The sequence below is a fragment of the Bubalus kerabau genome, chromosome 1, assembly GCF_029407905.1.
Source record: "Bubalus kerabau isolate K-KA32 ecotype Philippines breed swamp buffalo chromosome 1, PCC_UOA_SB_1v2, whole genome shotgun sequence".
NCBI lineage: Eukaryota > Metazoa > Chordata > Mammalia > Artiodactyla > Bovidae > Bubalus > Bubalus kerabau.
This window is the reverse complement of record NC_073624.1, coordinates 145851159-145863833: the sequence shown is the minus strand read 5'-3', so window position 1 is coordinate 145863833 and position 12675 is coordinate 145851159. Positions and strand designations below refer to the sequence as shown.

The window sequence follows — 12675 nt, the reverse complement described above, 5'->3', positions numbered from 1 at the left end:
TTATTTCCTGGTGTATATGTATGTATATTTGTGCATGTGTGTGTATTTGTATATTTATATATATATGTGTGTATATATATATATATATATATGAAGTATGTGTGTGTGTGTGGTGTATATATATATATATATATATATAAAAGTGAAAGTTGTTCAGTCCTATCTGACTCTTTGCAACCCCATGGACTGTAGCCCACCAGGATCCTCTGTCCATGGAATTTTCTGGGCAAGAATACTGGAGTGGGTTGCCATTTCCTAATGCAGGACATCTTCCAGATCCAGGAATCAAAACTGAATCTCTTACATCTCTTATAATTGGCAGGCAGGTTTGTTACCATTGAGCCACCTGGCAAGCCCCATGGTTTATCATAGGATATTGAACATATTTCTCTACCCTATACCTTAGGACTTGGTTGTTTATCCATTCTATTTATATATATGTCAGTTCAATTCAGTTCAGTCATTCCGTCATGTCTGACTCTTTGCGACCCCATGAATCGCAGCATGCCAGGCCTCCCTGTCCATCACCAACTCCCAGAATTTACTCAAACTCATGTCCGTCGAGTCAGTGATGCCATCCAGCCATCTCATCCTCTGTCATCCCCTTCTCCTCCTGCCCCCAATCCCTCCAAGCATCAGAGTCTTTTCCAATGAGTCAACTCTTCGCATGAGGTGGCCAAAGTACTGGAGTTTCAGCTTTAGCATCATTCCTTCCAAAGAAATCCCAGGGCTGATCTCCTTCAGAATAGACTGGTTGGATCTCCTTGAAGTCCAAATTACTCTCAAGAGCTTCTCCAACACCACACTTCAAAACCATCAATTCTTCAGCGCTCAGCTTTCTTCACAGTCCAACTCTTACATCCACACATGACCACTGGAAAAACCATAGCCTTGACTAGACGGACCTATGTTGGCAAGGTAATGTCTCTGCTTTTCAATATGCTACCTAGGTTGGTCATAACTTTCCTTCCAAGGAGTAAACATCTTTTAATTTCATGGCTGCAATCACCATCTGCAGTGATTTTGGACCCCCAAAATAAAGTCTGACCCTGTTTCCACTGTTTCCCCACCTATTTCCCATGAAGTGATGGGACAAGATGCCATGATCTTAGTTTTCTGAATGTTGAGCTTTAAGCCAACTTTTTCACTCTCCTCTTTCACTTTCATCAAGAGGCTTTTTAGTTCCTCTTCACTTTCTGCCATGAGGGTGGTGTCATTTGCATATCTGAGGTTATTGATATTTCTCCTGGCAATCTTGATTCCAGCTTGTGCTTCTTCCAGCCCAGCATTTCTCATGATGTACTCTGCATATAAGTTAAATAAGCAGGGTGACAATATACAGCCTTGATGTACTTCTTTTCCTATTTGGAAATAGTCTGTTGTTGCATGTCCAGTTCTAACTGTTGCTTCCTGACCTGCATATAGGTTTCTCAAGAGGCTGGCACGCTTCTGCCTATATATATGTATGTATATATATATAAGCTTACATCTGCTAACCCCAACCTCCCACTCAGTGTCTCCACCAATGCCTCCATATGGACAACCACCAGTTTGTTCTCTATATCCATGATGTTGTTTCATAGATAGATTCACTTGTGTCATATTTTAGATTCCATATGTAAGTGATAGCATATGGTATTTGTCTTTTTCTTTCTGACATACTTCACTTAGTATGATAACTAGAGATTAGTATCCATGTTGCTGCAAACGGCATTATTTTGTTCTTTTTATGGCTGAGTAGTATTCCACTGTATATATCTACCATATCTTCTTTATTTATTCATCTACTGATTGTTTCCATGTCCATTGTGAATAACACTACTCTGAACATAGGGCTGTGTGTATTTTTTGAATTATACTTTTGTCTGAATCCAGATAAAATGTCTAGGTATGCTGGATTATATGGTAATTCTATTGTTAGTGTTCTGAGGAACCTCCATACTGTTTTTCCACAGTGGCTACACCAACTTACATTCCCACCAACAGTGTAGGAACATTCCTTTTGGTCCACACCCTCTCCTGTATTTGTTATTTGTACACTTTTTAATGATGGCTATTCTGACTGGTGTGAGGTTATTCCTCATTATAGTTTTGATTTGCATTTCTCTAATAATTTACAACATTGAACATCTTTTCATGTACCTATTGGCCATCTATATAAAATATTGATAGTGAAGAATAAAACAAGAATAACAGATCAAAATTATGAAATATTGATATGCTCAGAAATGCTTTAGACAGAAAGTCTTATAATCTTGTAGTACAAGATAGCACAATAAAATAGCATTTATAAATTAATACACAGAATGTAAAATATGGGCATGTTATTTTTTAATTTTTTAAAATTGAAGGATAATTGCTTTATAGAATTTTGTTTTCTGTCAAACCTCAACATGAGTCAGCTGTAGGTCTACATATATCCCCTCCTTTTTGATGGGCAGGTTATTCTTGATAAGGTTTCAGCTAATTTATATTTAAAAGCTAATTTAATTCTCCAGTTTTTCTTTCTAAACATCAATATACACAAGAGACACTTTTTTAAAAAATTCAGCATAGTTTAATAAGAGGTACATTTGATAACTTTTAAAGGTTAATAAAATTAGAGAATGTTTTCAAGGGAAAATTGATATTATAAGAGAATTGATTCTAGAATACATTTGAACTAGAATAGTGAAGAAATACATGCCATATGTGTAGAGAAATTTCCGAATTTTTTTTTTTTTCCCTGCTGAAGAGCAGTCTCAAATTCTTTAGGTTCTTAACACTTTAATGTATCAATGTTAGCATGGATATTAGATAAAATAATTGAAATATCAGAGTCCTTTAAATACATCAAATTTTTTCTCACCAAGAATGAGAATAGAAAGTAAATCTTCCTATCAAGTTTAAGATTTGCAATACATGACTCTTTTCCTACTGTGAAGAACATCAGTCCCTTATGTAACATAATTATTCATTGTATAACATAGAAAATTGATGGTGCAACATCCCTATTTGTCATGTTCACAGTTGACAGCTTTTAAACTTCTAATTTCTTACTGTTATTTTGCAATCAAATTTAAGCTTGTGGTTTGAAATAAATGCGAGGCAACATGTAGTGGGTTGTATTTTTGGCATTATTTTCCAGAATCAAGAGGTAGCCCTAAAGTTCCTAAGGGCCTAAAAATAGTTCTGAAACAGAAGTGTACACCCTAGGGGCATGATTAACTTTGTGAGCGTGCAATTGTATTTTCAACACAATTAGCTGCCTAACTGTGTGACTAAACTTTTTTTTAATGTATTTGCAAATGTAAGTAATTATGATGGAATTAAAATTAAAGAGTTCTCAGCCTATATTGCTTTCTTTTATAAATTGAAGTAAAAAGATATTTCAATAAAAAACTATTGAAAACTTTAATTTGCAAACTCATTCATTGAATGAACCAGAGGGTAAAAGAATCATTTTTTATTTTTAGTCAAAAAAGGAGATAATAGAAACTGTGGTAATACACATAAAAGAACTTGTAAAAATACCCTCTTACATACAAGTTGAGTACACATATAAATATGAATAAAATTTGTAATAATTTAAGATACTGTCAATAAAGATTATAACAATTATATTTTATTTATAGTGGTAATGTATAATTTTTACCCTTCAATATTCTTCATTCCTAAGCATCATTTAGGTAACTTACATTAACTTTTTGTGTGACTCGTACTTTATACCCTTGTACTTTTCCTGAGTTTAACTTTGAAAAAAACATTTAATACCTTACTTAGTATATTCTCTAGATAAAAGTTTGCCCTATATATCAATCCCATAAGTGGATGCACACTGTAAGGCATTTATTAGTACCATCAGTGCCTGGTGGGTATAGGATTTGATTGTATTGTGAATGCACCCCTCCTACCGTATCGTTGCGGCTTCTTTGTCTTTGGAAGTAGAATATCTTTGGTGGGTTCCAGTCTTTTGTAACACTGGTTGTTCAACAGTTAGTTGTGATGTTGATATTCTTGAGAGAAGCGGTAAGCTCAGGTCCTTCTACACTGCCATTTTGTCCCAAATCTTTGAATGAATCAAATGTAAAAGAAAAATATTTATTTTTAGCCAAAAAGGAAATGATATAGACTACAAATACACATAAAAGATCTTCTAACAACCCCCATATGCTTTAATAGTACATATATAAATATGAATTATAAATCCATATTAAATATATGTCAATTAATGATTGTATTGATATTAAAATATTAATAAAATATGTTATGATTGATATAATTTATTGATATAAAATTTATTGATAGTAATTTATTGATATAAAATATCAATAAAATATAAGTAATGATTATATTTTTTATTTATTGTGATAATTTATAGTTTTTCCCCTTCAGTATTCTGCATTTCTAAGCATCATCTGACTAACATGTTAACTTTTCTTGTGACTCATACTTTATACCCCTGTATTTTTTCTCTGAATTTAACTCTGAAAAGAACATTGAAAATGTTATTGAGTACACTCTTTAGATATGAATTTGCCCTTTATATCAACCCCATAAGTGGATGTCAAGCTGTGAGTCATTAATAAGTACCACCTGTGCCAAATATCAAGGTACCATCATCTGCCGTATGGGAAACCTTTCATTTTATCTATGTGAAGAATGTGCGTAAGGGATGATGAGCACATTGTAAGAAAATATTGAAGTTCAGCAGGTAGATCAAGTATCATTTTCCTCCATTCTACCCATTTCTGCTATTTGAGATATTCTATTCTAAATCATTCTATATTGCATGGTAAAACACTATGCACTGCAGTGTAATTGTTCAAATCCTAGTATTAGTTTTTAAATTATAAAGGCCATTCTATATTTGGATTAGTCAGATTGAGGTTGTTCATTTTACAAAATTCTAACTTAGTTCTCCAAAGTTTGAGTCAGTCACTTTAAACAAGGAAATCATTTAAAATTGAGTAAACAGCTTTTTCAGCCATTTTTAAAGGGTGGCTCTTTTAATGCATGATTGGGTGTAATGTTGGCTGTTAAATCCCTCTACTCCTTAAGTAATCACTTTAATTCAGCAATCTGAAAAATCTTGCAATAACAGACACTGCCTTGCAATTTTGCTCTCATCATTTCAAACTCTTTGGTTGTCTCATTTTTTAAAATGAGCAGATTAGTATCTCAACCAGATGATTTACTGATGTCTAATAGCAGGACCTTGTTGGGATACCCTTTCATAGTTCTTATAACTGAACATCTCAGGGTTGAGAGGTCATCCCTTATGACTTCATCTGAACTAAACTTATTTGCATGTGTGTTAGCTTGCAGAATAGACACAGAAAAGGTGAATATCTTGCTCATAATACTCTTTCATTGAAGACAGCTATTAAAAAATTCTTTTCTGCAGATAAATATTAACAACTCACTTCTACTGTTATATTCTATTTTCCGTCCTTTGAAATGAGAATCATTTCTATCTTTTAAGATTCACATAGAAGGTGCTCAACACATATTTCATGTGCACTTTTCTTCTATCCATTAAAACACAGAAAGAAAAACTGTCAAAACTAAGCCAGAAACAAACAAAATCAAGATTCATATGTGCGTGTGTGTTAAGTTGCTTCAGTCATGTCTGACTCTGCCACCGTATGGACCTTAGCCTGCCAGACTCCTTTGCTCAGAGGATTCTCCAGGCAAGAATACTGGAGCAGGTTGTCATTACCTACTCCAGAGTATCTTCCCCACCCAGGGATCTAACCCAGCATCTCTTATGTTTTCTGCATTGGCAGGTGGATTCTTTACCACTAGCGCCACCTGGGAAGCCCATAAAGGCTGTGAGAGATCTCACTTTGGGAAAGAAGCTCCCTGCTGTCTCACTCTCCCCTTGGGAAGAGTGCCTTTAATGAGATGTACCTCCAAGTACAAGTGACCAAGACAATCTTAACATTCCCCTCCCAGCTTTACTACAGTTTAGATAGGTTTCTTGTTGTCTTTGACTTCACTTTTCTTAGAATATTTACTTTAAAAAGCTTGCCATTGTAAATTGTTTTTCTACCCTTTGAGATGTAAATTTTCTCCTGGCTTTGGGCCAATTGTATGACCCAGGAATTCCTTTCCCAAAGACTGGGAACTACCCCTTTGAAATATAGTAAGAAATGTAGAGCCCTTGTTTCCCTCTGTGGGAAGAAAGGGACCGCTTTAGTCAGCACCAATTAGCAAACACAGATGGACTAAACACATTAACTAATATCCTCAGGTAATTTTCTATTAATATAATCTCAGTCCAGCACTTGAAAACTCTACCTTTGCTTCAGTGATATTGAGTTAAATTCTGTATTGAAGTCTCTCTCCCATACCACAGTAGCTCATTAAAATCTGTCTTTCCATTTTTGACAAGTGCCCCATGTAATTCCTCTTTAACTCAAGTCTCCATTTTTACCAATCAAGAGATTTGGTAAAAATCTCTTTTTCCCCTCAGGTGACACTAAAATGGACCTGATGATGTACTGTTAGCAATATTTAGTGTGTGCTAAAGATCAGAGGACCCTTTCCAAATGTTCAGAACTGAGTATTTCTGAATGCTCTTTCCTTGAGAATTTGTCTTTGCAATGTCTTGTGATGACATTTTTAGTCAAAGGAGGCCCAGGTAGAGATTTCTGGAGCTCCCTCTTCTCTGGTATGGCATGTTACAAATACCAGCTACCTCACCTCTTCAAACTGAACTTTTGACCAAGGTTATCTTTTTAAGAATATTTGTTTCGCAAACAGACTAGAAAGATAGAGGTTGTACATCTCTTTAGTAAAAGTTAGATCTTTGATTCATAGTTCAGTATAATAAAGATAATGTTTCTTGCTATAGTAAAGGTCACATAGGATTAAGTTCAGTTCAGTTCAGTCGCTCAGTCGTGTCCGAATCTTTGCGACCCCATGAATCACAGCACCCCAGACCTCCCTGTCCATCACCAACTCCGGGAGTTCACTCAGACTCACATCCATCGAGTCAGTGATGCCATCCAGCCATCTCATCCTCTGTCGTCCCCTTCTCCTCCTGCCCCCAATCCCTCCCAGCATCAGAGTCTTTTCCAATGAGTCAACTCTTCACATGAGGTGGCCAAAGTACTGGAATTTCAGCTTCAGCATCATTCCTTCCAAAGAAATCCCAGGGCTGATCTCCTTCAGAATGGACTGGTTGGATCTCCTTGCAGTCCAAGGGACTCTCAAGAGTCTTCTCCAACACCACAGTTCAAAAGCATCAATTCTTCGGCACTCAGCTTTCTTCACAGTCCAGCTCTCACATCTGTATGTGACCACTGGAAAAACTATTGCCTTGACTAGATGGACCTTTGATGGCAAAGTAATGTCTCTGCTTTTCAATATGCTATCTAGGTTGGTCATAACTTTCCTTCCAAGAAGTAAGCGTCTTTTAATTTCATGGCTGCAGTCACACTGCACATTATAAAATATGTGGTTTCCCAATGCTTAGGCTCCATTTCCTGGGATATGATTCATTGTGTTTGGAGATGTCACCTGTACCTCTTTGTTTTTATTACCCTGTGGAAACTGAGAAAAGTTATAATGGGCTCATCGATTAAAAGTGTGAGTGGGAAAAAATCTCCAGGGCTGTCAGCAGTAATTCTTCCCCCAAACTCTTTTTTTTCAGAGCTTCTAGCTTGCATGTGACTGTGGAGTGTGTGTCCAGAGTGACGCCATGCTGGCTTCAGTCAGTGCCAAGAGTGGTTCAGAATGGCCAGGTCTTCCAGGGCTGAGGGACTGTGATTTTCCTTCATAGGCTGGAAGGAGATTGATTGTTTCTTAAACAATTGAGAAATTATTTCCATGCTGCTACTCTGGGTGCTGCTATTGCTGTGAGCAGAAACTGTCCTTTGTTTCTGACCTAAGAATCTCAGGTCTCCTGCCAGTATCCATGAAACTGGGACAGAATAAATTGTTACCTTTTTTCAAAATCTCAGATAATTTACAGTGGTTGGCACTCTATTCTTCACCTTTGGAATAATTTTTCCTGACTGGAAATGTATGTTTATGTATTGCTTTCATGCTTGTCCACTGTTAGGTAAGCTTGATAGGATCCAGAATCATTTTATCTTTTATTTATAACTGTGGACAAGATGATCATGATAAGAGATCAGTACATTTCTTGAATGAATAAGATAGACATAAATGCTATATACATTCTCCCTCAGGGTTCTTTTGAATATAATAGTAAATTCTGGGAAAGTGTTATATAATCTGAAGTTCTATACAGATATGTTAATCATGTTTCCTTTTTAATAAAACGTATGGCTTCAGGAGCTAATAGTTCTGGGTTTCAAGCTCTGTTTCTAAACAACATGTTTCTTTAACAGACTGCTCAACTTGTTTGAGTTTTTATCAAATACTAGTAATGCTAACTTCAAAAAGCTCTTATTTAGAGGCAATAACAAGTCATTAAAAGCTAAGCAATGAAATGCCATGTGCAAATTGTGCAAAACATTCTTTAATAAACTTATTGTAGCAGTAATGTGATATGCTGGACTTCCCAGGTGGCTCAGTGGTAAAGAATCCACCTGCAATGCAGGAGACACGAGTTTGATCCCTGGGTTGGAAGGATCCCTAGATAAGGAAATGGCAACCCACTACAGTATTCTTGCCTGGGAAATCCCATGGGCAGAGGGGCCTGATGAGCTACACTCCATGGGGGTCACAAAAGAGTCAGACATGACTGACGTGACTAAACAACAACAACAACAATGTGATTTGCCAGTTCCACTGGCTTTTTTGACTGGAGTAGATAAAATGATAAGAAGTTCCTTGTTTACTTGTTTTCATGGAGGATAGTTTGGTTGCAAGCAGAAACTAAATATATTAAATTAAAAAAAATTTAAATGAAAGAACAGTTTAGAGAATGCAGAAAAACATAAAAAGAGAGGTGAATAACTGGTGATTTGTCAGTCTTTTTCTGTGGAATTTAATCAACAATATTCACTTCATCATAGACTTTCAGGTTGCTTCTGTTTTCAAATGTAAATCCTTGTATCCGGTGTTTACAATTTTGGACAAGAAACCAAGGTCAGATATTATAGCCTGAGCATTAGAAAACTCATGGCAAATGCATATTTTCACTACTTCAGCATAATCAAAAAAGTATTATTTGGAGCTTTCTGGTAGTGAGAGGCAAATGTTAAAATATATTTGTTTAAAAATAAAGACTTTTTTAAAAGTTTATTTTTTTAATTTAATTTTATTTAACTTTACAATATTGTATTGGTATGCACACAAAGTACTTTGGTAAAAGAAAAATCACACTTAGAGAGAGTTTATAAAATATGTTATTATGCTTTTGATTATGGAAAAGTAGTATTTTGAAAATTAAATCTTAACATTTAAATAATTCTTATAAAAGAGTATTCACTACAAGTGGTAAAAAACATGATGTGCAATTAACTGCTGCTGCTGCTGCTGCTGCTGCTAAGTCACTTCAGTCGTGTCCGACTCTGTGCAACCCCATAGATGGCAGCCCACCAGGCACCCCCCTCCCCGGGATTCTCCAGGCAAGAACACTGGAGTGGGTTGCCATTTCCTTCTCCAATGCATGAAAATGAAAAGTGAAAGTGAAGTCGCTCAGTCGTGTCCAACTCTTAGCAACCCCATGGACTGCAGCCTACCAGTCTCCTCCATCCATGGGATTTTCCAGGCAAGAGTACCGGAGTGGGGTGCCATTGCCTTCTCCATGTGCAATTAACTACTGATAGTATAAGAGAAGATTAAGAAGAAATATAAGTAGAATCAGTGATAATCAGTTGAATGACTCTGAAACAAACTAAGAGTTTTATTTCAGTTTTCACTTTCTGTTTTACCAATATTTTGCAATACACTGTAAGTTACTTTTAAAGATTACCAATGAGTCCAACCCTGTTTCTCCAACAACCTTTAAACATCAGCAATCTGCCAAGGTATGCTACTTATTTCTAATTATTATTTTATTTATCTAGTTACTTAATAAAATGGATAAAATTCTGATCCCCAAAACTAAACATGATTTTCTCTGAATGATTATTTGCAGAAAGATCTTCCAATGTAAAATAATTGATTTGTTTTTCAAATCTAAATTTTATTTTCTATCTCTTCAAAAATATGGCCCCAAACAATTAAAAATCATTGAGGCAGAGTCTGGAGTTTCACTACCATGTGGAACAATTCTGAGGGACCTTATTTACATCCTAGTCTCTGTGAATGGAGTCCTCTCCAGTTGTACAATAAGAGCCTAACCAGCTGTTCATGGTGACCTTTGTCTGGAAGGCGAAGCTATTGCTTTCAGAGACCTGATAATAAATAATGTAAATGTGATTATAAGAGTTCATAAGCTTGGAAGATGCTTACATTTGTCCACTTCCTAGCATAAAAGAGTTTTTTTCTCAGCTATTTCATCTAAAATACCAGTATATACTTCATTTTGTGGTGCTTGTGCTGCAGCACAAACCTTGTGCTGACTAGGACCCAGAGACCTCAGAGAGACTGAGACAGAACTGCGTTTGAGTGTCTCCTGTGGAGGTACAGGTCAGCAGAGGACTGCTGCAGGGGCAGGGGCTCTGGGTGAAGTAGACCTGGGTATGGCATAAGCCTTCTTGGAGGATGTTGCCATTAACCCCACCATAGAGCCACCAGAACTTACACTGGACTGGGGAAACAGACTCTTGGAGGGCACAAACAAAACCTTGTGCACACCAGGACCCAGGAGAAAGGAGCAGTGACCCCACAAGAGGCTGACCCAGACTTGCCCGTGAGTGTCTGGGAATCTCTGGCAGAGGCATGGGATGGCAGTGGCCTGCTGCAAGGTGGGGGATACTGAATGTAGCAGTGCATGCATGAGACCTTTTGAAGGAAGTTGCCATTATCTTCCCTACCACCACCATAGTTTGGCCTCAGATCAAATAACAGGGAGGGAACATAGCCCCGCCCATCAACAGAAAGTCAGACTAAATATTTACTAAGCATGCACCTGCCCATCAGAACAAAACCCAGGTTCCCCTGCAGTCAGTCTCTCACATCAGGAGGCTTCCATAAGCCTCTTTCCCTTTTTCATCAGAGAGCAGACAGAGTGAAAACCACAATCACAGGAAACTAGCTAATCTGATCACATGACCAGAGCCTTGTCTAACTCAATGAAACTATGAGCCATGCCCTGTTGGGCCACCCACGATGGATGGGTCATGGTGGAGAGTTCTGACAAAACGTGGTCCACTGGAGAAGGCAATATTCACTTCAATATTCTTGCCTTGAGAACCCCATGAACAGTATGAAATGGCAAAAAGATAGGACACTGAAAGATGAACTCCCCAGATTGGTAGGTATTCAATATGATGCTGGAGATCAGTAGAGAAATAACTCCAGAAAGAATGAAGAGATGGAACCAAAGCAAAAACAAACCCATTTGTGGATATGACTGGTGATGGAAGTAAAGTCCGATCCTGAAAAAGCAATATTGCATAAGAACCTGGAATGTTAGGTCCATGAATCAAGGCAAATTGAAAGTGGTCAAACAGGAGATGGCAAGAGTGAACATGAAATTTTAGGAATCAGCAAACTAAAATGGACTGGAATGGGTGAATTTAACTTAGATGACCATTATATCTACTTCTGTGGGCAAGAATCCCTTAGAAGAAATGGAGTAGCCATTATAATCAAAGAAAAAAACAGTCCAAAATGCAGTACTTGCATGCAATCTCAAAAACGATAGAATAATCTCTGTTTATTTCCAAGCAAACCATTCAATATCATAGTAATCTAAGTCTATGCCCCAACTAGTAATGCTGAAGAAGCTGAAGTTGAACGGTTCTATGAAGACCAACAAGACCTTTTAGAACTAACACCCAAAAAAAGATGTCCTTTTCATTATAGGTGACTGGAAGGCAAAAGTAGGAAGTCAAGAAATACCAGGAGTAATGGGCAAATTAGGCCTTGGAGTACAGAATGAAGCACGGCAAACACTAATGGAGTTTTGCCTAGAGAAGGCACTGGCCATAGCAAACACCTTCTTCCAACAACACAAGAGAAGAATCTACATATGGACATCACCAGATGGTCAACCCCATAATCAGATTGATTATATTATTTGCAGCCAAAGTTGGAGAAGAGTCAGCAAAAACAAGACCAGGAAGTGACTGTGGCTCAGACCGTGAGCTACTTATTACCAAATTCAGACTTAAATTGAAGAAAGTACGGAAAACCACTAGACCATTCAGGTATGACCTAAATCAAATCCCTTACGATTATACAGTGGGATGGACAAATAGATTCAAGGGATTAGACCTGATAGAGTGCCTGAAGAACTATGGATGAAGGTTCTTGACATTGTACAGGAGGCAGTGATCAAGACCATCCCTACCCAAGAAAAAGAAATGCAAAAAGGCAAAACAGTTGTCTGAGGAGGCCTTACAAATAGCTGAGAAAAGAAGAAAAGCTAAAGGCAAAGGAGAAAAGGAAAGATATACCCATTTGAATGCAGAGTTCCAAAGAATACCAAGGAGAGATTAAAAAAAAACCTTCCTCAGTGATCAATGCAAGAAATAAAGGAAAACAATACTATGGGAAAGACTAGAGATCTCTTCAAGAAAATTAGAGATACCAACGGAATATTTCATGAAAAAAATGGACAATAAAGGACAGAAATGGTATGGACCTAACAGAAGCAGAAGATAT

General features: G+C 37.0%; 1 protein-coding gene across 19 annotated transcripts in view; it reads left to right on the top strand.

The window, feature by feature from the left end:
* Positions 1-12675, top strand: part of CTNNA3 (catenin alpha 3) — a 1911430-nt gene that overhangs the window by 1469773 nt on the left and 428982 nt on the right. The window lies entirely within an intron of this gene.